Source organism: Pelodiscus sinensis, chromosome 2 (assembly GCF_049634645.1).
Source record: "Pelodiscus sinensis isolate JC-2024 chromosome 2, ASM4963464v1, whole genome shotgun sequence".
NCBI lineage: Eukaryota > Metazoa > Chordata > Testudines > Trionychidae > Pelodiscus > Pelodiscus sinensis.
This window is the reverse complement of record NC_134712.1, coordinates 12,731,210-12,759,145: the sequence shown is the minus strand read 5'-3', so window position 1 is coordinate 12,759,145 and position 27,936 is coordinate 12,731,210. Positions and strand designations below refer to the sequence as shown.

The 27,936-nt window shown below is 44.3% G+C and overlaps 1 long non-coding RNA gene across 3 annotated transcripts in view; it reads right to left on the bottom strand.

Annotated features, from left to right (window-relative positions):
- The window catches only part of LOC106732054 (uncharacterized), a 260,586-nt gene that overhangs the window by 100,983 nt on the left and 131,667 nt on the right, over positions 1-27,936 (bottom strand). For 2 of the 3 annotated variants that reach the window (XR_012901199.1, XR_012901198.1), the window contains exons 3-4: positions 17,508-17,602; positions 14,963-15,152 (exon numbers count right to left, since the gene is read on the bottom strand). This is a non-coding gene — a long non-coding RNA (uncharacterized LOC106732054). The remainder of the gene's footprint in view (positions 1-14,962; positions 15,153-17,507; positions 17,603-27,936) is intronic. The other variant, XR_012901200.1, reaches the window with a different exon arrangement.

Here is a 27,936-nt window from a genome sequence, read left to right as displayed (position 1 = left end):
CCATTTTATCACTGGAAAAAGGGGGTGCATGTGCGGGGGTGGGGTATTTCTGCATTTCGAGCTGGGAGGGGAGATGCCCAGCTCAGGGAAACATACACACACCAGAGCTCCCCTAGGTGGCACCTAACTGAGACAGTTCGCCTTTCCTCCCGCTTGCTTGAGGAGAATTAGCACTAGTATGTTTCCTGGAAGGGGAATCATGCCCTGGCTCATAGTATAGGCACACTCTGGAGGGGGAGGGGAAAGCAGGATAACAGGAAGAGAGAAAGGTGTGGAAGAACTGAAAATGTAGTTGTCTTTTGTAAAAAATATTGGGAAATATTGAAATTTTTCAGGATGAGCATTTTTGACAAAGTTAATTCGGTGTCAGCTTTTCACGAAATGCACTCTTACCAGTTCGGATCAGCTCTCAGTTGATAGATAATCTAGTTACTGTAATAAGCAGCTGTCGAACTAGCTCCTTTCCCATTGTGGAATGTTTTGTTAATGTGAGGGCTGCCATCTTGGCCAATATACTGGGACCGAACCAAATATTGGGAGAACGAATAGCATGAACTTCTCCAGTGTGAAGGAAAGATGCAAGGCTTTCTGTCTGGAGCTGTAACAGACTCATGTCCTCTATAGATTAGATATAGAGGGACAGCTGTGATGGTGCCCATGTAAACCACTGGTGAGTAAACAAGGCAGGTGTGGGATATTGTGGGGAATGGATTTTTAGTTTTATTTTGCTTTTAAGAAGATAAATAAGAGACTCTGTGAATTGTTATAGGCAGCTCCTGTGATATATCTGAAAAATCTCTTAAAATTGTAGGATGTCATTTTATATTTCTGGATTTTTTTTTCTTGGTCTTGCCAGTGGACTAGTTCTGTGGGGAAGTACAGGACTGAGCCTCTCAGGCAGTCTGCTACTAGACCACCCAGGGTAAGATGGTGTGAGCAGTGCTTCTTTGCCCTAGAGAGTAGTCTGCTTTCTCGCTCTCTCTTTCTCTCTCTGTTTTTGTGTGTTGTGAATTCTAAGAATAAAAATAGTATTACATTACAATCAGAAAATATAGTTGTTTCCATCTAACTACTCTGTGTGTGCTGTGAACATAACAGTTCCACCATGCATTGGAGACATCATAGGCAAACGTGCAATTGCAAATTAACGGCTGTCAAAGCCACATGGATGTTCATGGTAGAGCTGGGGGATTTTTTTTTCAGCAATAGAATTTTCACATACAAATGAATTTCGAAGTGCTGAAACTATTCACAAATTCACATTAAACAAGAAATTGTGACTAAAAACCTTTTTAAAAAAAATAAAAAGCCTAAATGTTTTGTTTTGACGATTTTGAAATATTTGCTTTTGACATTACATTTTGAAACTGCATTTCACTTTCAAATGTGGCCTTTTTTTTTAAAACAGTACAAAGGGTGGAAAAAAAAACAAAGCAGTTAAGCCCCTTTTCCTTCCCCCCCTCTCCCCCCATAAAACACCTGAACAAATAACAGTTCAGAGTTGAAAAATATTTCTGTTGACTCAAACTGAATTGAAAAATGAAATAATCTTTGTCAACCTGAAATATTTTATTAATTTCAAACTCTTTTTAGTTTTTTGATTCAATGGAAAAATATTAAAAATGAGTTTCTGCTTAAATGAAACTGAATTTTGTTGTAACATTTTTCAGTTCAGCCCCTCAATTAAAAAAATGTCATTCTCTCAGCTATACAAATGAATGGAGCAATGGTCAATGTGGTGGTAAATGGGGTTGTGTCTCTTAAGAAATGGTCAACACTGCACAAAAGTTTGAGCCCCCTATGCTTTGGTTTGTATAGTTACTGGCAAGATTGCTTTAGCTAGAGAAAAGGCTCGTTATCCTGAACAGATAAAACTAAAGCTCTAAAATAAATAGATCTCATCAATCTCTTTTAGTCTGGCTTATCCTTAGTTCTTTGCCTGAGTGACATGATTAGACTCTCTTCAAGTTCTTAATTCTGCAGAGCTTTTAGAGCTCATCGAAACTTCTGGCTGAAGGCCCTGGACACAATTGGAGTTCTGGGGTGTAACTTCTACAAATGCCTTTTGATGAGATAAGAATTTTTGGCAAGTTATTAGAGAAACATCTTAAGGACTCTACTGAACTCAGAGTTCCCTCTGGGAGTGACCCAGATACAGATGCCAGAAGGCAACACAGGCACAGATGTTACACTAGTGATTAAAAACCAGGGTTCAGCCAGACAATTTTTACTTTCTATGAAGCTCTTTCCAAATCTCCCTGTCTCGTCCAAGGGACAGCAGAATAGCTGATAATACCTTTGGCTCGTTTTTATCATCCAGTTGCTCACTCTGGGCCAAACCCAGCCCTATGCGTGGACTGCGGCTGGCAGAGCAAGAGACTGAAGGGAGCTGGCTTGTGCCACTCTAATTACAGGACTGCTGGGGACTGTTTCCTATCATAAGTCAGGACCCTAAATTACGCCCTGCGTACTATGTGCTTGTAACATGCTGAGGTGCAGTCCAGACCAGTGAAGACCCATCTTCCACCCTGTAACCCCAAGTGCCTTATAATGCTGCGCCGCTGTGTGCTGTCTTCCTGGAATGCCCATGGAAAGCAACTAGCTTGCATTGTGGGCTAGTCTGCATAAGAAGTGGTACATCTATATGCTGCACCAATGCAGCTGCACTGCTCTAGCACATCCTGGATCTCAGTCTGTGTACTGGACAGCCTGGTCCAATGTTTTGAATCTTGGAGCCTGCCTGCAATACCTCACGTTTCCAGCAGCTTCCACCAGCCAGCTTGTACGGTGACTCCACTCTCTTCCCCAATAGCAGATTTTCCCAAATTATGTGTTCTGAAATGTCCAGGAACAATTAGAGGACTATTAAGGTTCACTGCCCCTTGAAGGAGTCGATATTCAACAGTTTGCTGCTTTAACAAGAGCCACCAAACAGATCAGTTCACCAACCAAACTGGATTGGTTTATGTTAAAAATAAAGCACATTTATTAGCCAAAGGTTATAAGATTTTAAGTGAGTTCAGGTATAAGAGAGCATGTAGAAAGGGTAACCAGAAAATGAAAACTGCATCTAAAAGTCAAAAGCTTAATCTAGCCAGTTTTGGTTCAAGGCTTTGTTTAAGCCAACCAGTCTCCACTGCTGCAGTTGGGAACAGCAGAGCTAAGACAGCCCTGGCCATGCCTCCTACTAGCTCTCCACTCTATTCTCTCACACTGGGAGGTCCTTGCACCACTTCTGTCTAGAATCACATGTTCTACATCAAGAACAATGCAACAGTGAGGTTGTATCATCTTTGTGCAACTGACACAGAAGGGACAGAGGGCTGTGAGTTTCCTCCATAGTATTGGAATCGGTCGCTCACCTACATACTCCTGTGTATACAGGTTTGTTGTAATGAGAGTAGGACAAAACAGATTTCTCAGTTTGCTGGCAATTCAGAAGGCTTTTTTTAACTGACAGTTGAACCAAAAATGAATCTGGAAATTTTTCATTGAATTGAAAAGTTTCATAAAACTTTTTCTTGGGTCAATGGAAATGTTTTGTTTTGGCAAACTTGAAGCATTTTGGTTCAGTTTTAACAGTTTTAAAAACATTCTGATTTGCCAAAATCAAATGGCGTTTGGAAGTGAAATGCCATTTTGAAAAGGAAAAATTAAAATGTTTTGACTATTTCAGTTTTCTGGGCTTGTTGGTTTGTTTTTTACCCAAACAATTTGGTGAAGTCTACGTGAATTTGTGGAACATTCTGGGGTCACCAAATCTGCATGTCTTCCTGAACAGAGCTTGAGCTGGACACTTTTTCTCCCACTCCAGCTCTGAGAAGTAATGAGTGTAGTGTATGGGAAGCAGAGCTGATAGTAAGTGGCTAGTGTCAGGGTAATTGCTTAATCTGTTCCTGGTGACCTAGTTGTGACATGACTAGGTCACCAGCCTGACCTCATGGAGCACGTTCGGGTGCCTAAGTAAATCATCCAAGCCTTTAACATCCCCACTGTCTTAGTGAGTTCAGCCCCAGAGTGCTCACAGGGGTTACTTAGATAGAAATAGGAATATGCTCTGAAAATACCCTGACCTTCAAACCTTCTCTGAGCCTAATGTTCAGTATGTTACAAGCCATTTCTCCCATGTCAGCTTTTGAAAATCCTGGCATCCATGTCCGTGTTCCAGTGTCCCCACCTGCTACATGGGGACGTTGATCATTCAACCTTCTTGGAAAACTGCTTAGAGATCTATGGGTGAAAAACTCAATAAGTGCTAAGGCTTTTGATACTATTTGTAGTTGGGTTTTTATTTTCTTATAGATTCTTGATTAGTAGAACATGGAGAGGAGGGAGTAAGAATCCTTATATCAGAGATGTTTATAAGGACCCAATGTGATGTCTTATGAAGCCAAATACTGACACGTAAACTAAATGGCGTGTGGTCTTTGTAAGTGGAATGCTTCATGTGCTGTTCAGCAGGTTGTTTCAAAGGTTGAGAAATATGAGGCACTAGATGCAATTTTCAAAAGCACGTAAGTCCTATTTTCAAAAGAGACTTAGGTGCATAGAAGCCTCATAATTAGGAGCCTCTCATATTTAGGCACCCAGCTTCTGTAGATATTAATGGGAGTTATTGAAGATCATTATGTACGTTAACTGAGAGAAGTTAACCAGTTCAGACTGCAGAATGGGGAGAGGGTTTTCCCCCCACCACCTCTGTGGTATAAATGAAAAGCTAAATTGACTTATGTTATTTAAATGTAAGTTACTGCACTGTTCAAATTTTTGTTTATGTGAACTGTCAATTGATTCCCCTCCCCCCAAAAATGCACACACACACACACACACACACACACACTTCCCCTATCATTCCAGCTGCTTTATTCGTAACAAGCTATATTTTTGTCTGGAGGGTGCAAAATATGCTGTTTAACTTTTTAGCAATAGCAACAGCATGGGGAATAAAACGAAGGCACTTCAACAAGATCAAAGAAAGCAACTTACACATTCTCTCCCTTCTCTTTCCACAAGAAAGGGAGAGTCATTAGGCACTGGATAAACATTGGTAAACTTCTACCAAAAAGCAGCTCTTGCCTTGGGAAACGAATCATGATTCTAAACTAGAACTTTCACTGTCTGAAATGCAGCATGTTTTCCTTGTGACATACTGAGTCCTGACTGAGCAAGGAAGAGTTATAACTTCTGGTCCCTGGAAAAGATTGCTTAGAGGAAAACCACTTGTTCTCTGCAGATGAACTTCACATCTCAGTTCTCATCATGAGAGTAGGTGACACAGTCATTTACTAGGGCACAAGCCTCCCGATAGCAATCCACACATTCTGTGTCAGTTAACATTGAAATGCTCCAAATCTAGACGATTATTTTTTTCTTTTGGGTTGTGTCTGAAAACTTAACTTAAATCATTGATGCCACTTTGAAAGGCTTCTCCTCTCACTAAATCTCTTGAAAGGTAAGGCTGTTTTCTTTCTCTCTGTCTGAGTGTGTGTTAAATATTTAGTCCCCTTTAAAAATCAATGCATTGTTCTCTGACATAGTAATACCATGTCTACTCTTGCATTGTAAGATCACCTAGAAGCTGTAGCCAAGGTCAGGGTCCTGTTGTGTTAAGTGCTGTACTTGTCGAGAGATTGTGTGTGCTTCAAAGAGTTATGAATCTAAATAGCAATTATTATCCTCATTTTACATAGGGGGAATTGAGGCACATAAAGAGGAAATGTTTTGCCCAATGTCCCATGGTAAGCCTGTGGCAGCACCTGGAACTGACCCTAGGTCTCCTGGGTTCCAGTCCAGTGTCTTACCAACAGCCTTCTTCTCAATACCGCTGAAAGGTAGAGGAGAGGAAAATCTAGTGGGATATTTTCTATGTGACCCAGGTGTGTGAGCTGAACAGGACAGGGTGTGGAGGGCTTCTATCTCTATGTAACTTTCCTCATGTCTTAAAAATCCTGGGTATAAATCTTTAAAACTTTTTCAGATTTATCAAGGTCTCGTATCTTCAGGCACAAGACAAAATATGTCTTCTTAAAGTAATGAATGTATGACTGCAATTTGCAGATTTTTTTTAAATACATTACATTCCAACCCAGCAAGGAGACATGCACTTGGAAGAAGCAGACTTATTTGCAATATTCTAAAGTCTGTACAGGAGATGGAAATCTGCTCTTTCCAGACTTCATCCCTGTAATTTTTGCAGTGCTGCAGTAGAGATAAGAGGAGGGTGTTTAAAACAACTTTTGAACTGGCAAAATGACATTAATTTGAAAATAACATTTCTTACTGGGGAAATGAAAAGTGTGAGTCATGCATATTTGCCATTTGTTCCTGATTCACATTTCTAGCACAGCACAGTTGTAAGATGATGAAACTTTCTCTGCAGAGCTTCATTGTCAGGAAGGGGGGGCAGTAGTACTGAGAGCCATCAATCAGTCTCTGCTGCACCTGTCTAGATCTTGCTATTCTGGTGGTTTGGAAGGATACGTCACAAAGAAATTGGCCGTTTGGGCTACAATATGCAACAGGCAAATGTTCTAATAACTGTCTCTTGCTTTCCAATAAATCAGAACTTGGTCAATGGAAGATTGATTTCCAGAAGGTTGTGTTAAACAGGTAAGAGAATGCTTGACTTAGAGAGCCCAGGATATTCACAATGCAAAGGGCTAGTGTGACCCATCACATAAGTGGGTGTTCGTTCAGTATTCAAACTGCTGTAGACTTCAGTGATCAGGATGAGCTTCCATTATGCAGGGGAAATATGTAGCCCAGTGCTCAACGTATGTTATCTGTCCTCCACTGTTTGTTGCAGCTTCGTACCACAGATGCTGGCACGTTAGGCCAAACAGTAAAAGTTTATTCTTTTAACTCTGAACAGCTCAGGTTCAATCTGTATTGGTGGCCATCCCCTGGCAGCCAACTGACTAGAAACGTTTGAAATGATGAGGGGGCTGGAGCACATGACCTGCAAGGAGAGGTTGAGGGATTTGGGCTTATTTAGTCTGCAGAAGAAAAGAGTGGGGAGAAGGGAGGTTGATAGCAGACTTCAACTTCCTGAAGGGAGGTTCCAAAGAGGATGGAGAGAGGCTGTTTTCAGTGGTGACAGATGACAGAACAAGGAGCAATGGTCTCATGTTGCAGTGGGGGAGGTCTAGGTTGGCTATTAGGAAAAACTGTTTCACTAGGAGGGTGGTGAAGCACTGAAATGGGTTACGGGGGGGTGGTGGAATCTCCATCCCTAGAGTTTTTTAAGTCCCAGCCTGACAAAGCCCTGGCTGGGAGGAATTATCTGGGGCTGGTCCTGTTTGGGCAGGGGGCTGAACTCAATGACCTGAGTCTCTTCCAGCCCCAGGATTCTAGCAGTAAGTGAAGTCAATCGGAGCATTTCTCCCATTGACCTCCCACTGTGGGGACAGCAGCAAAGTTCGGATTAAGGTATGTCAACTCCAGCTATGCAATTAATGTAACTGGTGCTACGTATCTTAATTCAAACGTATCCCCTACTGGAGACTTGGCCTAAATCTTGGCTTCACATTGGTAAACGGGGGTAATAATACTTCCTTCCAAACACTCTCTATTTAGATTATAAACTTCTCAAGACATAAAGCTCCCTCTTATTATGCCTGTCAAGCTGTCTAGAGTGACTCATGAATACAAGTGCCAGCCTCAGGGCAAATGATGAAGAAGCAGGACACAAACCCCAAACTGGCTGTGAGTTCTACACTGAGCTCTCTTAAACCAAGTACCCAGTGTATGCACCCTAAGCACTCTAACTGTCTTGACATGCAATCACAGTGAGACCCCTAGGAACTCCAGGTCTTATTGTGCCACCCAGGTGAGACTGCTTAGTGGGAGATGGCTCCTTCTTCTGAAAATCACATCAATAGTCAAGCAAAATGCAGGACAATGTAGCACTTTAAAGACTAACAAGATGGTTTATTAGATGATGAGCTTTCGTGGGCCAGACCCACTTCCTCAGATCAAATAGTGGAAGAAAATAGTCACAACCATATATACCAAAGGATACAATTAAAAAAATGAACACATATGAAAAGGACAAATCACATTTCAGAACAGGAGGGGGACGCGGGGGGGGGGAGGGAAAGGAAGGAAGGTAAGTGTCTGTGAATTGATGCTATTAGAGATGGGGAGAGTGGGATGTTTGTGAGCTAATGGTATTAGAGGTGATAATTGGGGAACCATCTTGTTAGTCTTTAAAGTGCTACATTGTCCTGCATTTTGCTTCAGCTACCCCAGACTAACACGGCTACATTTCTATCAATAGTCAAGTTACTTCCAATCCCAAGGGACCAGTCACTTATCCCAAGTCAATTGCGCCTCAGATCCAACGCCAGAGACAAGGCTTGTGGCATATAATAAACGAACAAATGATTTTTTACTAATAAAAGAGAAAGAGTTTTAACATGCACACACAGCACATAAACATACACACACACATGCATTACATCTTAAGTTTCAAAAAGTAATCGAAGCTGCTGCTGTACCCAAGCTTTCTCTGTCCTTTAGAGCTAACCAGGGGTGTGTCTAGACTACAGGGTTTTGTCAACAAAAGTGGACTTTTGTCGACAAAATGATACCTGTGTCTACACTGTCGCTGAGTTCTGTCAACATAACGTCGACAGAATTCAGCAGTTTTGTTAATGGATGTAAACCTCATTCTGTGAGGAATAACACCTTTTGACAACAGAATTCTGTCAACAGAAGGCTTTAGTGCAGCTACACTGTCCTTTGAGTCTACGCTGTTATGTCGACAAAGCGGCTTGCTTTGTTGACAGAACTGGATGTAGTCTAGACACTCTTTGCCAACAGAAGCTTTGTCGACAGTATCTGTCGACAAAACTTCTGTCGACAAAAGCCTGTGGTCTAGACGTAGCCTAAGAGTCTGGGATCACTTGCTTATGCTTAGAAATCTTGTCCTCTCCAAATTCCAAGTAGCATCATGATGACATTTTCTTCTTGATAGGGATTTTTATTTCCTTCCCTCAGAGTTCAAGTTGTGATGGGACGTGTCCACCTGTGCATCTCTTTTCATGCATGTGGGGGATGGAGCGGGCGCAGGAAGAGCAACTGACATGTTCTTTGTTTCATGTTGGTTTGGCTGGTGTCTATAGGCCTTCTTTTGCTGGGCAGGGGATGACACTTCTTGTGGTAAATTAGTATTTCACACTAGGCATTGCTTCTCTCCTGAGTGGAGGGGTTTCCAGGTTCATAGCAAACACTTTTATAATTATAAAACAAACATTTAAATATTGTCTTAAAACATGGGATGCAGATATTATAACTGAGATTAACATGTGCAGCAACCAACAAGCATTTCAGCTGCCTTTTGAGCTGGGCTGCCAGCCAGCAGCCACTGCTCTCCAGACACCAGGTCTGACGGGCAAAGCAGTGGCACTCTGCTCTAAAGGCAGTGCCGTCAGCAGCAGCTGTGCAAAAGGGAGCCATAGCATGGTATTGACACCCTTGCTTCCACATTGCTGCTGGCAGCAATGCTGCCATCAGAGATGGATGGCCAGAGGGTGGGGAGTGCTGGCCAGAGGCCCAGATCTGAAGACAGCATGACTCCTAGCAGTAGCCCAGAAGGTAGAAGGGGAGGGGGATTCATCAGAGTCTGAAATATTTTTAAAAGGGGTCTCAACAAAAAAAGTTTGAAAGCCCCTGGTCTATGTCATGCAACTTGACAGACACTTTCAATCAACTACTTACACTGCAGTGTTATCGGATGATTATGCTCAACTTTTTGCATTATGGTAACCACAGAACTTTCGTTGCATGTTTTAGTAAAAATATACCTTTATTTTGATTGATTTTTGCCAATGATCCTGTATTTCCGGATTTCCGGGAAATAGTGAACTAATTAGGCACCTAAATATAAGTAATATTTGTGCACAGATGTGAAGAATTAGATAGCTTGCGAAGCAGCGAAGAATTGGGCCCCAAGTTAGAGTTAGAGGAGACATTAAATGGTGAGGTCCTGCCATCACTGTTTGTGATTTGCAAATGAACTGAACTAAAATGTTTTTTATTCTGAGTGTTTCCTGGTTGATGTTTTCGTTGATTTCACCCCTTTGAAAAAAAAATTATTAGGCTGAATATTTTGACGTGTAAATGTGCAGAAAATGTTGTGTAAAATGGAAGACTCATAAAATTTCAAGCAAAAGAACAGGCAATGTTTTCTTGTGTTGGAAAAGGAAAAGATGGATGATAAAGTGAGAAAATTGTGCTAATACATATATGCATACAAAATGAAGTGCACAGACATAGTTATTTTGTGATGGAGCAGAGCAGGATAGGAAAAGAACTGATTGTAGCTGTCAGCAAATATAGAATGAGAATTGGGATGTTATGCTAACTGATTACAGTTTGGAAAGGTATTTAAGGACAGATCTAACTTTTAATACAGAAGTAGTTTCATTGACTGACTTCACTGCTCAAGGTATTACAATTAGATATGTGCCTACCTACCTTGCTGAATTGGGACCCATTGCAAGGACATAAGTGTGATGGACTGGGCCGGGTCTGGGCACAGCTGAGGGCGTCCCCTCAGGGTGAATTGCTTAAAACCAGGGATCCTTACAGCCCCAGACTGGAGGCCTTTCCCAAATAGGCCACAAACCAGTCTCACAGAGCAATCTGGCCAGCAGGAAGCCTCACGAGCAAAACCCCTCAGATACCTCAGCTCTCCCTGTGCCACAATCAGCCCTGGGCCTAACACACAGGTGAAGAGTTATAGGACCCAATCTCACCTCCTCCGAATGGATCATCCCGGTCCCAAAGAACCAGCCATAGATTCCCAGTCAGTTTACACTTTGGCTCTTACCCACAAGACCACACTGGGTCAATCCTTTAGAATCTATTATCTAAAGGTTTATTAATAAAGGAAAGAAAAGGCGGAGAGTAAGGTTATTAAGGAGAATACATTACATGCACCAATCACTAAGTTCTTGATGCAGGCTCTCAGCAGAGATGTTATAAACTGCTATCTTAAAAGTCTCTGGTGTATATCCTATGTCAGGATGGGTCCACAATCCTTCCCAGCTCTTTGTTCCTTGCAAGGCTGCATCTAGGACCAGTAGCAGAATCGAAGACAAGATGGAGTCCATCTCATGGCACTTATATCTCTCTCCTGGCGTCTCCCTAGCCAGAGCAGGTCACATGGTCAAGTGACCTGTCTGTGTTTCACATGCTGGCAGCTACTATGCCCTGGCTGTTTGCATGTTTCCAGACGCATTCCTCAGGTGTGTATTGGCCTCTCTGAGAGCCATTGTCCCTGGGACTGTGCTAGTTAGCATAGTCGTTGACTGAACAATTGTTCTTTACAAGAGGCAGTCCAGGCCAGAATCAGCATAGAGTCCATATTCATAACTCCATAGACAGACATCATACACGTGTATGAATAGCATATATAGAATCAGTAGAACATAAGCTTTCATTTGACACCTCACAGATCCCCCCTTTGTACAGATTTTGGGACTAACACCCCTTCCTCTCATGGATTCAGTAGTGATCTGGCTGCTCCCCTTGAAATCCAATAACGTGACAATAAGTGATGTTCCAGGATCATGTGTTAGGACCATGGCAATGTGGATGCACCTTAACTTCACTGACAGATGCACTCAACTCATACACTACCCAGATAAGAGTGCCAACAGCCCGACATGGCAGCAGGTGAATATGAACTCTGCCTATGGTGAAGGAGAAGCAAGTGGCAGTGGCAGAGCAAAGTTAATCCATTCCTCCCAGTCGGGGTCCATTCCCACTCTAGTTGAATCTATAACCATATCTCCAGAAGCTAGCTGAAAATTTCTCAGAGTATATCCCCACTGGAGCTGGCAGGTGTAAAGAACTCTCTTAGCTTTGCTCATAGTGCATAAAAATATTAACGTAGAGTCAGCAGCATGAGCAGCAGGAGGGGCTAGCTGCCCAAATACAATCTTGCCTGAAACCATAGATACATACACAGTGTCGAGAGATGTGCCTGGGAAGTGGGGGAGTGGAGTAGGTGGGAGGGGAAGACATTCCTGCCAGAGCAGAGGCCAAGCAGCTCTCAAGGGCCTTTCAGCAGCTGCATACAGCTGCCATCCGGCAGGCCCATTGGGGGCTGTGTGCATCCAGGAGGCCCTGAGGGATAGTATATGAGACTCTCCCCTGGGCTTCCCCACAAGGAGCCTCTGCATAGCCCCTCCGTGCCTTTCCTCCCTCATCCCTCCCTTACTCTGACCTTCCTTTTCCCCATCCCTTGCAGATACAATAAACCAGACTTTGTTATGAACCAATTAACTGGTTGTAATATTTTTTAATTTGGGGTAAATATAACTGGGGCAGGATGGAGGAAAGAAGCTGGGAGGAGGAAAGGAGGAGGAAGGGCTCAGGGATGGGACTGGGACTGGTGCCTGCCTCAGGTTGTCCCACCACCTCGTATGTAGGGCTCTCAGCAGCCATGGGGGAGATTAGGGAGAGAAGCCGGAAGGGCGTGAGCAGAAGCTGGAGCAGCAGCAGGGGTGCGGAGGGTGGCAGTTGCTGGACTGCTGGGTGGCGGCCAACAGGCAATCAGCAGTGGCAGTATATGCTGCTGCGACAACGCCTGACACATAGAATCATGGAATCATAGGACTGGAAGGGACCTCAAGAGGTCATCGAGTCTAGCCCCCCCGCCCTCAAGGCAGGACCAAGCTCCGTCTACACCATCCCTGACAGATGTCTATCTAACCTTAAATATCTCCAGATACCACCTCCCTTGGCAATTTATTCCAATATTTGACCACCCTGACAGTTAGGAATTTTTTCCTAATGTCCAATCTAAACCTCCCCTGCTGCACTTTAAGCCCATTACTCCTTGTCCTGTCCTCAGAAACCAAGAGGAACAGATTTTCTCCTTCCTCCTTGTGACACCCTTTTAGATATTTGAAAACCGCTATCATGTCCCCCCTTAATCTTCTTTTTTCCAAACTAAACAAGCCCAGTTCATGAAGCCTGGCTTCATAGGTCATGTTCTCTAAACCTTTAATCATTCTTGTCGCTCTTCTCTGTACCCTTTCCAATTTCTCCACATCTTTCTTGAAATGTGGCGCCCAGAACTGGACACAGTACTCCATCTGAGGCCTAACTAGTGCAGAGTAGAGCGGAGGAATGACTTCACGAGTTTTGCTTACAACACACCTATTGATACAACCTAGAATCATATTTGCTTTTTTTGCAACAGCATCACACTGTTGACTCATATTCAACTTGAGGTCCACTATGACACCTAGATCCCTTTCCGCCATGCTCCTTCCTAGACAGTCGCTTCCCATCTTGTATGTATGGAACTGATCGTTCCTTCCTAAGTGGAGCACTTTGCATTTCTCTTTATTAAACCTCATCCTGTTTACCTCTGACCATTTCTCTAACTTGCTAAGGTCATTTTGAATTATGTCCCTATCCTCCAAAGAAGTTGCAACCTCACCCAGTTTGGTGTCATCTGCAAACTTAATAAGCGTACTCTCTATCCCAATATCTACATCATTGATGAAGATATTGAACAGTACGGGTCCCAAAACAGACCCTTGCAGAACTCCACTTGTTATCCCTTTCCAGCAGGATTTAGCACCGTTAACAACTCTCTGACTACGGTTATCCAGCCAATTATGCACCCACCTTATCGTGGCCCTATCTAAGTTATATTTGCCTAGTTTATCAATAAGAATATCATGCGAGACCGTATCAAATGCCTTACTAAAGTCTAGGTATATGACATCCACCGCTTCTCCCTTATCCACAAGGCTCGTTATCCTATCAAAGAAAGCTATCAGATTAGTTTGGCATGACTTGTTCTTCACAAACCCATGCTGGCTATTCCCTATCACTTTATTACCTTCCAAGTGTTTGCATATGATTTCCTTAATTACCTGCTCCATTATCTTCCCTGGGACAGACGTTAAACTGACCGGTCTGTAGTTTCCTGGGTTGTTCTTATTCCCCTTTTTATAGATGGGCACAATATTTGCCCTTTTCCAGTCTTCTGGAATCTCCCCTGTCTGCCATGATTTTTCAAAGATCATAGCTAAAGGCTCAGATACCTCCTCTATCAGCTCCTTGAGTATCCTGGGATGCATTTCATCAGGACCTGGTGACTTGCTGACATCTAACTTTCCTAAGTGATTTTTAACTTGTTCTTTGTGTATCCTATCTTCTAAACGTACCCTCTCTGTGCTTGTATTGACTACGTTAGGCACACCTCCAGACTTCTCGGTGAAGACCGAAACAAAGAAGTCATTGAGCATCTCCGCCATTTCCAAGTTTCCTGTTACTGCTTCTCCTTCCTCACTAAGCAGTGGGCCTACCCTGTCCTTGGTCTTCCTCTTGCTTTTAATGTATTTATAAAAGGTCTTCTTGTTTCCCTTTATGCCTGTAGCTAGTTTGATCTCATTTTGTGCCTTTGCCTTTCTAATCTTGCCCCTGCATTCCCGTGTTGCTTGCCTATATTCATCCTTTGTTATTTGTCCTAGTTTCCATTTTTTATATGACTCCTTTTTTATTTTGAGATCATGCAAGATCTCCTTGTTAAGCCGAGCTGGTCTTTTGCCATATTTTCTATCTTTCCTACACAGCGGAATTGTTTGCTTTTGGGCCCTTAACAACGTCCCTTTGAAATACTTCCAACTCTCCTCAGTTGTTTTTCCCTTCAGTCTTGCTTCCCATGGGACCTTACCTACAAGTTCTCTGAGCTTATCAAAATCTGCCTTCCTGAAATCCATTACCTCAATTGTGCTGGTCTCCCTTCTACCTTTCCTTAAGATCATGAACTCTATTATTTCATGATCACTGTCCCCTATACTGTCTTCCACTTTCAAGTTCTCAACTAATTCCTCCCTATTTGTTAAAACCAAATCCAGAACAGCTTCTCCTCTGGTAGCTTTTTCAACCTTCTGAAACAGAAAGTTGTCTCCAATGCAGTCCAGAAACTTACATGGTGCAGCGCAGCTCCGCGTTGGCATCCAACCACCAATCCTGCTGCTCCAGAGAGTGCTACAGGGCACGTAGGACGGCAATGTGCTCCCGCTTGAGGTCTCCCCGGCATTGCCAGCATCTGTGGGTTTTGCAGGGTCAGGAGGCTGGCATGGGAGATGTGACTCGCACCTCACTTGCAGCGGGTCCAGCTGTGAAGGAAAGTGAGAAGGGCGCAGCCATCCCAGGAGACACTATGCCTGAAGCCTGGCCCTAATGTGCTGAGCTGACGCTGAAAGATCTCGGTTCAGATGATGGCGATGTGCTTTGTGCAAGGCCATCTATGGCCTCGACTGCGGACATTTTCCTACAGCAGCACAGATGTCTCAGAGGAGCCTTGTTACCCCACATCCCCAGGAGAAGCAGGCATTGGAAGGTGCCAGCCAGGCCAGAAGCCTGCAGGCTGGAGGGGGAGGGATGGGGGAGATGGGGCAGCTCAGCTTCCCTCTGTGCCATGCACATGCCAGGTCTGGCAGTGGCGGTATGCACAGGGAGAGGACTTGGATCCCTGGTCGCTGGAGGCTAAGGGGAGAGAGAATGTTGGGGGACCTGTGTGTGAGCTGGGGAACCTGTGAACTGTTACTGGGGTCCCCTCCTCTTTTTCCCCCTAAGCAGGCTTCCTCAAGGCCTCGGCATCCTCTACTTCGCTACATTTGCCCAGGAGCGGATGCTACTCCAGGAGTGCAGGCATGACCGTGTGCTATCATGGAATCATAGAACACTAGGACTGGAAGGGACCTCGAGAGGTCATCAAGTCCAGTCCCCTGCCCTCATGGCAGGACCAAATACTGTCTAGACCATCCCTGATAGACATTTATCTAACCTACTCTTAAATATCTCCAGAGATGGGGATTCCACAACCTCCCTGGGCAATTTATTCCAGTGTTTGACTACTCTGAAAGTTAGGAACTTTTTCCTAATGTCCAACCTAAACCTCCCTTGCTGCAGTTTAAGCCCATTGCTTCTTGTTCTAGTCTCAGAGGCCAATATGAACATGTTTTCTCCCTCCTCCTTATGACACCCCTTTAGATATCTGAAAACTGCTATCAGGTCCCCCCTCAATCTTCTCTTTTCTAAACTAAACAAACCCAATTCCTTCAGCCTTCCCTCATAGGTCATGTTCTCTAGACCTTTAATCATTCTTGTTGCTCTTCTCTGGACCCTCTCCAATTTCTCCACATCTTTCTTGAAATGTGGTGCCCAGAACGGGACACAATACTCCAACTGAGGCCTAACCAGCACAGAGTAGAGCGGAAAAATGACTTCTCGTGTCTTGCTCATAACACACCTGTTAATACATCCCAGAATCATGTTTGCTTTTTTTGCCACAGCATCACCCTTTTGACTCATATTCATATGTGCAGTACTGCTGTGTGTGTGTCCATGACACCAGCCTCCTTAGTGGTGGCTTGTGGTGGGAAGGTGTCCCCCAACACGGGGTCAGGAGTAAGGCAGGCCTGTGCAGGAACCCTGTGAGCAGGAGCACAAGATTCCTGTGTGGAAGTCTCATTGCAGCTCTCTGCTCCATGCACAGGCGATGCCCAGGCCGAGAAGGCCGGGCGAAGCGTGTGCAGCCACTCACCACCTCCCCCCATGTGTGTCTAGGGAAAGTAATGGAACTTGCCTGACAGGCTTTCTCTGGCCTCCTCCAAGACCTGGGTGACATCCTGGGAAGGGGGGTACTGGCTCTAGGGACAGGCTGACCTCCTAGTTGGTGAGCATGGTGTCAGTGCTGGCTGCTTCCTCCTCCTCCTTTTGTTTCCCCCTCCTCATCCTCCTACCCCATGGGCCTGCCCTCCAGGAAGTTGACGATGGGCACCTCCAGCCCAGAGTCCACAAAGGGGGGCAGGGAGGGACTGACCCTACCTGCTCCAGGATGCAGTGGAGCTGTTCATAATAGGGGCAGGACTGGGGTGCTGCCCCTGAGGAGGAGCTCCACTCCCTGGCTTCATGTATACCTGCCTTAGCTCCTTGACTTTCATGTGAACCTGCGCCTGGGTGCGTATGTGGCTCTTCTGACCCAGGCTGTCGCCCATCCAGCTGTAGATGTTGGCATTCCTGAGCCTGGTGCGGAGATCCTGGAGGTTTGCTTCCTCTCCCCAGACCTCAATGAGATCCAGGATGTCTGCACCAGACCAGAGTGGGGCCCTCCTCTTCTGCCCCTGGGTAAGGGCTTGGGCGCTGCTGTGTGGCATGGTGCTAGCAGGGCTTGCGTTGTGGCACAAACGGATTCCCCTGTGGCTGCACCTTTAAAGGCTGCAGGGGAATGGGAACTATAGAGTTGTGATGAGTGTGGACAGAGTGGCCACCAGGGCAGATGTGAGATGCCCTGGAGGCCACTTATTTTGAAATAAACACGGCTGCACTGTTTACCCACACCGTATTCCAAAATAGCTACATTGAAATAGGCATTATTCCTTGTGAAATGAGGGTTACTGAATTGGGAATAAGAATCCCATTGTTTCAAAATTATTTTGAAATCATGAGCTTGCTGTGTAGACACTCACCTTGTTATCTCGAAATAACGTGAGTTCTTTTGAAATAACGCTGCAGTGTAGACATGCCCTTTGTTCTGAAACCTCCTGTTAACCTGAAGGAAGATCTGGTGAGAGAGACACATTTTTAGAGCTGTGCCCACCTTGTAGGTGCTAGCTGATAATAGACAAATTGGAATTCTGATCAATCAGACACAGAGATAGTATTGGTATGGTACCTGTGAACCAGTATAAGACTATTACGATGTCCACATCTGGAATTTGGCCCGAGTCCACATAAAACACTTGTATTTTCTATGTCAATTCCCAAAAGAGGCGAGTTTTCATCAACAATTGTAAATTAATCATAAACCAAATAATAACTAGTTGAATACAATACTTTCCTCTGCAGCCTCAGACATTAGATGCAATCAGTTGCTAAATTTCAAATAATATTTACCATGTCAGAGGTTCTGAAACTGACAGTATATGTTTTTTCATTGCCCAATATATCCCTGCTAGGTTTTTTAAATATGTGTATCTATTGAAGTGCTCTGTCTGTGTCATCAGCACAGTGCTGACTTCTCATTATTAACCTCTCATAATTCACCTCAGCAGTTCACACTGCATTTCTCAAATCAAAGCCTTGCTAACAAAGCCATTACATCAAGAAGAGATGTGATGCGTTTCTGCTAGAAGATATTGGCTTGGGATTGTATGTTTATTTTCCACACTTCACCTTACTCTTCTATTTAGAAAGGTGGCTGTGTTTGTCATAGCAGTTGCCTTGTAGCAATTGCTGTAGTGTAGGTTACATCAGGAAATACCAAACATTTTTCTACAAGCATAAATATCAGGGATGGAAAAGACAGTCTAGTCCATTTCCCTGACAGTGAAAGGATGTTTCTGCCCAGCCATAAAACATGGGACTTTCATTATGGAAAGTTTAAAGTTGTCTTGTCATATTACAGTGCCAATATATTACCCATTTCATGTATAAAACAACTTTGTCAAAACTAGTTATATAGGTTGCAAAGTCGCATCTTCAAAAGTTAGGAAATAACTGATTTATAGATACCCATGCAACCTTTATTTCACTCCCTTAGCCATATTGTGCTCTGAATGAAGCCAGGTGCACTGAGAAAAACATAAGATATCATCATATAATTAAAGACTGATGTATATACTCTTAGTGGTCAGCTTATGTCCTGAAACACGGGGGTCAATATCACTTAGACATTTTATTGCAGTTTGTGCAACTGGTGTTTCCATTCTTACTGTCTAATTAATGCCAAAGCTTTTTTAACATCCTGCTAAGCTGCTTGCTACAATGATACCATGTGGCAAGCTCATCCATGGGTAAATTATACATTACACAGGTTTCTTTTGATTGGTTTTGAACTGTTGCCATTCAGCTTAATGGAAAGTCCCCTTGTATTATTAGTGACCTTTTCACTGCTCATTATTTTATACACTTTTTTCATGCCCTATTTTTTGACTCTTCTCCAAATGAAATAGTGTTCATCATTTTAATCTCTTAATGATAATGGGCAGATCTATAGGTTTTGCAGGAACACCCAAAGGCTTCAGTGTAGCCCCACTGGCCGAGGCTCTGTACATATGTGCAGGTAAATGCTGTCCTTACTCAGAAGACTTACAAATGTAATTGAAACAAGAGTCAACAAACAAATGTGACAAAGACCATTTGTACACCACTTAGCACAATGGGGTCCTGGACAACAACTAGTGCTCGAAGATGCTACAGCACTATAAATACCTAGTAGATTTTCCCAGCATTGCTCAGGTCTTAAAGCAAACTAATGATTTGGGGAGGAGTTGGAAAATGTACTGCTTTATTTAAATGATTATAGTTTTCAAAAATGAAGGAAAAAAGAAGTCTGCATTAATAAAAGCAGGAAAGTGATTCAAACAATGGATAGTTTGTTGGTAGACAATATTTGCAGTTTTTCTGGCTTGCTAGAATAAGGCTACGTCTACGCTGCAGGAATTTGTCGGCAGAGGCAATGCAAATGAAGTGCTCATTAGCATTTCTCGCGCTCTCATTTGCATAGTCTCTTCCAATCCTTTTTGCAGAAGAGGTTTTTGCAGGAAACCGCAGTGTAGATTGGGCAAACCTCCTTTTGCACAAGATCCTGTATACCTTCTTTTTTGCGGAATAAGGGTTCTTGTGCAAAAGGGGTTTTTTGTGCAAAATGGTTCCGTGTACACTGTGGTTTTTGCACAAAAACCTCTTCCATAAAAAGGATCAGAAGAGATTATGCAAATGAGAGCATGAGACATGCTAATGAGTGCTTCATTTGCATTGCTTCTGCCAACAAATTCCTGAAGTATAGATGTATCCAAAAATGGGGGTGGGGTACAGGAGTAAGGGCAGGGAGTTGGGAAGTTGGAAGGCCTGGGAGCTGAGGGCACTGGGTTCCAGTGGGGGAAGAGGGGCAGGGCTGAGGGCAGGAGCTTGGGGGGGGAGGCTGGAGCCAGGGCAGGAGGTGGGCTCCTTCAAATATGTTCTAGGCATCTGTGAGATGCCTTTCTGCAGGGCACGGAGATGCATTAAAAAGTCACCTCCCTATTTGTAATGGCTGAATGAGAGCCTCTCACATTAACCGTCTCTGTGCTCTGGGGTGTGCCAGGACTGCTTGTTCCTCCTCCCCTCTGCAAAGAAAACACCAAAAAAGGGGGAGGGCCTTGGAGGAGGTAGGCTTATACCCTTGCACATTAATGGAAGCAATCGCAGCATCTTGTCACATAGATGGGGCCTCAAACTGAGTTGGGAACTCTAGCTTAAGGTAGTTATTTATATATTGTTTTTCTTTGCAATGCTCCTTAGAAAGAACATCCAGGATTCCAGGCAGCACCCAGGAATAGACCATACAAATGTATACTGTGATCTGCCATGAGTAAAAAATAAAATGCTAATTCAATATGGTTATTAGCATACCCCTGATACCAAACCACAAGTACAATTCTGGCTGTTTAAAAAAGAAAGAAAATAGTTTCAATTTTAAACCTAAATAAAGGTTTTAGGATTTGTGATTTTACAGCACCAAGAATTCATAATGACAAAGCATCAGTAGCTGCTGAAAGAGGCTGTTGAGAATTAAAGTAGGGCACTTGTAATTTTATAAGATAATTATTTTTGTGATAAGATCTGCCATGTAAGAGACTTAGTACATTGTGGCCTTTGGATTCTTGCACAGATACATGGCTTTCATTTTATTTTCTAATTATACAGTTATGCAATTTACAAAGTCGTTTTATTTTTATTGTCGCTTTCGTGCACATCATACCCCAAAATACTTTACGCAGAGTAAATAATAGAAGAGACACTGTTTATAAAAGGTGGAAAGATATTAGGCATGATTCATTTACTGCAGTTTACCAGCAGAATTAGGCAGCAGACCTCCAGCAGCCAACAACTAAAACAAGCTATATGAAGTGAGTGGGGCTGTCCAGAAAGAGATGGACCTGTGGCAACTAGAACATATGTTAATTCAGCATATTTCTCAAACAGCAGCACTGGTGGAATCCAGCAGATGATTTCTAGCACTGCTAGCTTCATTTTTTGGCTATTTTTGTGTAGCCCAAGGCCTAGTGTGCTTCAGGAGCAGCCCTGGGAACTACAAGTTGTGCGCTACAAACTGCGGCATGATGGGAGAACTTCCTGGTTCCTGCCAGGATGTACCCTCTGTCCCCAGCAGAGTCTCAGCACTGACTGAGCTGGGAGTATGTAGGCTGCAAGCACAGAGGAGGCTGCTGAACTCTACTCCTGTTGTGTGTTCTTTACAGAATAAAGGCTGTCCCTGGGGCTGTGTCTAGACTGGCCAGTTTTTCCGGAAAATCAGCCGCTTTTCCGGAAAAACTTGCCAGCTGTCTACACTGGCTGCTTGAATTTCCGCAAAAGCACTGACTTCCTACTGTAAGAAATCCGTGCTTCTTGCAGAAATACTATTCTGCTCCCGTTCAGGCAAAAGTCCCTTTTGCACAAAGCTTTTGCGCAAAAGGGCCAGTGTAGACAGCTCAGATTTGTTTTCCACAAAAAAGCCCCGATTGCGAAAATGGCGATCAGGGCTTTTTTTGCTGAAAAGCGCGTCTAGATTGGCATGGACACTTTTCCGCAAAAAGTGCTTTTGCGGAAAAGCGTCCATGCCAATCTAGACACTCTGTTCCGAAAATGCTTTTAATGGAAAACTTTTCCGTTAAAAGCATTTTCGGAAAATCATGCCAATCTAGACGTAACCTGGTGGTTTGACTGAGTGGGTCTGCTCTGAGGTGCACACAAAGGAGCCTCAGGTCTAGTCTCACAGTTGAGTAAAGTCACAAGGCTTCCTCTATGTTAAATAACCTCATACATGGCTAGTGAACAGGAGGGGCTACATTTGCAAAAGGCAAATTCTTCATATTGACTCTCTTCTTTGGGGATTCCAATACATAATAGCACCTTTTTGACTCAAGCAGCTAGTCAGTGCCCAGGGCCCTGCAAACCATTCTAGTTAGGAGAAAAAACTGATGATGGAGTCCGGTACCATTGATGCAGCCGTTTAGTGACAAACACAGCTCTGTTTTTCTGAACATAGGAGGAACCAAACAGGAAGGGATAATTTCTTGATTAAGCCAGAACCCAAAGCCCCCACTCTAAGCTTTCCTAGGACCACACACTCAAGGCTTGTTCAGGCTGCCTCTGGCTTTTTTCTCACCTCTGTGTCTGTCTCTGTGCTGTCTCTTCCCCCTCACACCACACATTACTTCAGACATACCCAGCGGAGCCCTGCACCTTTTAATTTTGATTCCTGGATGGTGTAGGTTAGTGGTTACCCCCACCCGCTTTAATGAGGCTTTGCTCATTATTTAAAAGATAATATTTTTTTAAACTTTCTTGTGAGTTTGGGAACAAAATTCTCAGATGCTCATGGGCTGTCTCCCTAGAATGGGAAGAGTCCTGTCACCATTTTAAAGAGCTAGGCAGATAACTGTTGATAAAGTGACTCCTTATTTGGGGGTAAAGGGGCGGTCCATAGTAGAGAAGAAGGAAGCAGCAGGTGACTCTTGTGCCTCAGCTCTGGGTTCTGCTGTGACACCCGTGTTCTAGCTCTTAGGAGTATAGGAGCCACAAAGCCAGTGCGCCACTCTCTGCCCATGCATGCTCTGGGAATACCCCCGACATGAGAGGGATTTCCTGATGGCATAGAGCCAGCAAAATGGCTGATACAACAGTTTCTCAATCCCTGGAAGAGTCCAAGGGGCATGAAAGTGTGGCCTAGAGAAAGAGCACCCTGTGCGTCAACTACTGCAAGATGGCACCATAGGGAACTGCTGAAGGCATGGGAGCCAACAGGATTGTGCTCCATGCTCCTGAAAGGGGTGGAGCTTGAGTCAGCAGGAAATGTAGGCAAGGGGCGGCATTGCCTTCCCAAACATGCCTATACTCCACAGCAGCCAGGGAAAACCGGGGCCATGGCATGGCAACCTGGTTCCCTGGCCACCAAGGAAGGCTGGGGCTGCAACACGGCAGCCTGGCTCCATGGCTGCTGGGGAAGGCGGGGGCTGTGGCACAGCAGCCCCAGCCCTCTATGTGGCCAGGAGGGATAGGACTGGGTTGAGTGGTACTTGGCTTCACAGGGGGAGGGATGGGGCCTTGGCAGGAAGGGATGGGTTGGAGCTTGCCTTCCCCAGCTGGGCTTTCACTTACTGCCCATGGGCAAGGTCTTGAGTTGAAGGGGTGGAGAGACAACCTCTAGCACCACCAAGCCATCCCAGTGCCTCTCCCACTGGCCCTCTGAGCTGGCCAGAGCATGCAGCACAGGGCTCTGGAGCATGCCGCCTGGTGCTTAGGCCACAATTCTAAAGGACCTGGGGTAGCTGCGATGGTGGCTGGAAGAGTTGTGCCCTTTAGAATCTCCAGGACAATTGCCCCCTCTATTGTCACTGGGCCTGGCTGAAGGCCATACAGCTTCTCTGGCTCACACCAGTCACTAGTGGTGTCCTCAGTTGCCTCTATTACCCAGGGGGCACAAAGACCGTGCACAGCCTCCTTTCCTCCCCTTGCTCCCAGGGTGTGCCACGCTCAGCTCTGCCCCTGCCCAGAACCAAGGCTCTTGTTTCTGTTTCTGGGTAGGAGTATGGACAAGTTATTAGAACAGGGGGACTTGGAGACAGGACGGCTTGGTTCACGCGATAGGGTTTCAAGTCTCCAGGGAGGAGATGCGTTGGGTCAATAGGTGTAGTTTTAATATTGCCAATCGGCTGTCACCACAATTTAAAGATGATGAGCCTCAGTCTAGTGTGTCCATTAAAAATGTATGAAACAGCTGGTATGTTGGACCTAAGCTTCTCCAAGGTTAGAGAGGAGGAGGGAGGTCCGGAGCTTGGGTTACAGGCTGGCTTAGCCCCATCACACAGTGCCACAATCAGTGAGCTAAATCCTGGCCCCACTGAAGTCAGTTGAAATTTTGCTATTGACATCAGCACAGCGGGGATGTCACCCCTGTCTGGAGCTGTGCATCCCACAGGACTACGAGGTTTCATCTCTGAGGGATGGGTTTGGCCCTGTCTCTCCAGACTAAACATTCACTAGGACTCTCTCGTGGTCAACTGAAACTGAGTAGCTGAAAACAGGGATGTGACGGATTAGTCAATTTAATTTAGCATGCTCTCTTTGTGTACAGTAACGATTTCCGAAAATCCCTGCCTGCTGGTCTTGAAGCCTCAGAGGGAACAAAGCTGCATAGGAGCAAGGAGAGAATTTTCAGTTAACAGTTGAACTTTGTAAATGCCCTCTCCTGAAACAACACACTCCCATGACCTACACAATGAACCAACACGTACGTTTCCCAACATCCTGGATTCCTAAATGGCAACAAACTATAAAAATGTTAAGAATGTATTTTACGGCTTCAGAATTTTATTACTACTGAAAGCATCATTAAGTTTAAATTGATTGCATTAAAGACTGCATTAATTAGGAGAGAAATGTTGAATATACCGATATCTAGCTGACGTCATGTCTCTTACAGAAAATAACAGCTTTCTTAGGAACAGCTGCATTGTTTCTACTTCAGAAAGGCCTCAAGAGCATGGGATGGGTTGGCTCAGTGGAGTGTGAGGCCGCATGCCACTAGAGTTTGAATATGAGTTTGGATTTTATTTGTAGCAGTGGCTGTCTGCATTCCCTATAAGCTGTGCACTTGGGTGAGCACCTGGGAGAGATTCAGATGCTGCCCAGCTGATTAGCAGAGTGGTGGTGCACATCTGCACGTGCCCTCGGTGCACATAACAAAATTTATTTTGCCACAAGAATGGAAAAAGTGAGAGGGAACATTGATTGCTGCTATGTATTGGGGTGCGATCCAGACCAGGACAGGTTGTATCACTGCATGCCTTGAAATCTTGGGTGCCTCACAAGACTGGGTATAGCTCCCAGTCTGGGCTCCTCACAACCAGCCAATTGAGTGTTTGTGCACCTGACCACCCTCATACAGCCGTTCTGACCCCAGGAGCCTGACTATAGCCAGTGAGTAAGGTCTTTGAATAGAAGGACAGGGCCAGGCACATAGACTGGGGGGAGCCTGCCTATAGACCCATGCTGGCTTCCACCTGCCGGTGTTACTACTTGAGGGTGCTCTCAACACACACTCAGTCTTGCAAAGCTAGTGTGGATCTGCCTATCTGAGCTAGGAAGGATGTTCTCGGTCAGGCAACTACCCTTCATATTATTCCTGTTGGATTAGGGTGTGGTAGGTTATTCAGTAGCCCACATAGCGGGAGAGGAAGTGGAGTGGGAGGGAGCAACTATCCTCAACTCTTTAGAAGAGCCTGGAAGAGCCATGGAACTGTGGTACTCAGCCTATGTAACCAGCATGCTAAAAATGACAGTGTGGACACTGTTCAGATCAGGCAAGCTTGCCCATGCCACTGTGTGTGTGTGCAACAACATCCACGCATGCTAAAAATAGCTGTCAGCTCCACCAGAGCTAGTGCATGCCTGTCGGCCTGGGCTGGGAGACAGACTCCCAGCTGCAGCGTAGACATAATGGTGGGGGCCAGCTTATCCTCGCTGCAACTTCCAGATCAAATAGGATTTATTTATAAGCAAAAGCAATGGTTTTTCTAACTGTAAATGTAGTGCCGACAGGCAGAACTGAACTTGGGATCTCTGGAATTTAGTGCTTACGCTGCTACCATATGTGCTAAAAGCCAGCTGGCTGATAGCTAAGGCTGTAGAGCAGACTCATTATTCTCTCTGTAAGTGGGTTCACTGCCACTAGATGGGACAGTGCGCCACACCCAGAAGGTATGTGGGTTACATAAGCAGGTAACATGCCGAGACCTCCATGTAAAACTGAACTTATTCTGCCTTATTGCCAGCAGTAAAATTAGTATTTATTGTATTTTATTTCTGATATTGATTTGTATTTCCATAGCACCTAGGAACCTGATCATGGACCAGAATCCATGGAAAAGCAGAATAAAAAGATAGTCCCATCTCCAAAAGGCTTAAAAATGAAATAAGCCCGGCACCAGCACTTCACAGAAGTTTTTGCTGATGGTATATGAAGACCAGGATCCAGCGGAAGCCACTGCTCTGCAGTGCTACTGTTAGCAAACAAAACTTGCTCTCAGTAAAGCGGGGATGAATCAGACCCAGAGAGGAGATATGCTGAGTAAAGAGGTGCAGTTTTAGCATCACCAATCGGCTGTCACCACAATTTAAACAGGATGAGCCTAGGTCTAGTGTGTCTATTAAAAATTTATGAAACAGCTGGCAAGCTGTCCCTAAAGCAACCACAGACACTTTCCCAGCTGATGCACTGTTAGTTCCACCTTCACTTCCTTTTTTTGGCAATAGCCCTTTATAGCACACAATTAATCACTTTTGGAAGCACTTAATCCATGACGTTCAAAACTGCAGAAGCAGAACAAGTTATGCATTTAGCTGTGGTCCAGACAGCAATACAGCACTGTTACATTTTCACTGACCCAGGAATAGCGCCACACCCAACAAACTGAGTTTTCACAAATAGCCTTTGTCGTCTCCTGGTTGTGGCTCCCATCTCTGAGCTGATGGATGTGCTGAGGATGTGTGTCTCCATTCCTTGCCAACCTCACTTTGTCTGACTCTCACAATGGCTGTATGGCAGCTAAGTAAATGGTGGAAATGGGTACCACTTTGTATACTAACAGCGTAGGTTCTTCTACAGAGCCTAGTGATTTCTGAGTGCTTTGCTAAATTATAAATGATGCACACTGCTATATACACAAATCTGGAAGTCTCCACCCTCCCCCCCACCCCGCCAATAACCCATGTCTCTCAAAATATCTAATATAAATTAAAACTAACACTGTATGAAAACTTGGGTTCTAATCCTGAAGTGTCTCAAAGATCATGTCTACATAAAGCTCCTTGAAGTTCAGGGATTTCTGTCTGAGCTACTTATATGACCCTATCCCACTAGTATCTGAGCACCCTGCAATAAACTCTTTCTTTCTCTCTCTGGTATCTAGATGAGCCCTATCACCACGATAATATTTGAGCACCTCACAATCATTGACCTATTTAGCCTCACAAAAACCCTGTTAGGTAGGGCTGTGATTGTTATCACTGCTTGGCAAAGGTACAGAGACTAAGTCTGGGAACAACAGAAGCTGGGAATGAGTGATACAGAATGGATCACTTGATGATTGCCTGCTCTGTTCATTCCCTCTAGTATTGGCTACTGTTGGAAGACAGGATACTGGACTAGATGGACCTTTGGTCTGATCCAATGTGGCTATTCTTATGTACTAAGTATGTTAGCAAGCATGTGAACCTCAAGGGAGCAAAGAAAATGTATCAAATGCTTCAGAGGAGTAGCCGAGTTAGTCTGTAACTGGAAAAACTTTAAAAAACAACGAATAGTCTAGCAGCACCTTAAAGACTAACAAAATGTAGATGGTATGTAGGGTAAACTGAGGCAGTCCATGGTATCCCAACATGGTACCATGAGTTTCGTGGGTACAATCCTCCTGATTCATCAGAAGAAGTGGGTTGTACCCATGATAGCTCATGATACCATCTACATGTTTTGCTAGTCTGTAAGGTGCTGCTAGAGTATTAGTTGTTTTTTAAGAAAATGTATGTGATCCAAGGGGATAACAAGGGGAAAACCTTACAGTAAGGTCTTTGAAATAGTTTTCAAAAGAAAGAGAGGTAGTCATGTACTTTGAACCTTTGGAAATTAAACTGGATAAAGTATCAGAACTATAGGCTACGTCTACACTGGCATGATTTTCCGAAAATGCTTTTAACGGAAAAGTTTTCCGTTAAAAGCATTTTCGGAAAAGTGCGTCTAGATTGGCAGGATGCTTTTCCGCAAAAGCACTTTTTGCGGCAAAGCGTCTGTGGCCAATCTAGACGCGGTTTTCCGCAAAAAAGCCCCGATCACCATTTTCGCGATCAGGGATTTTT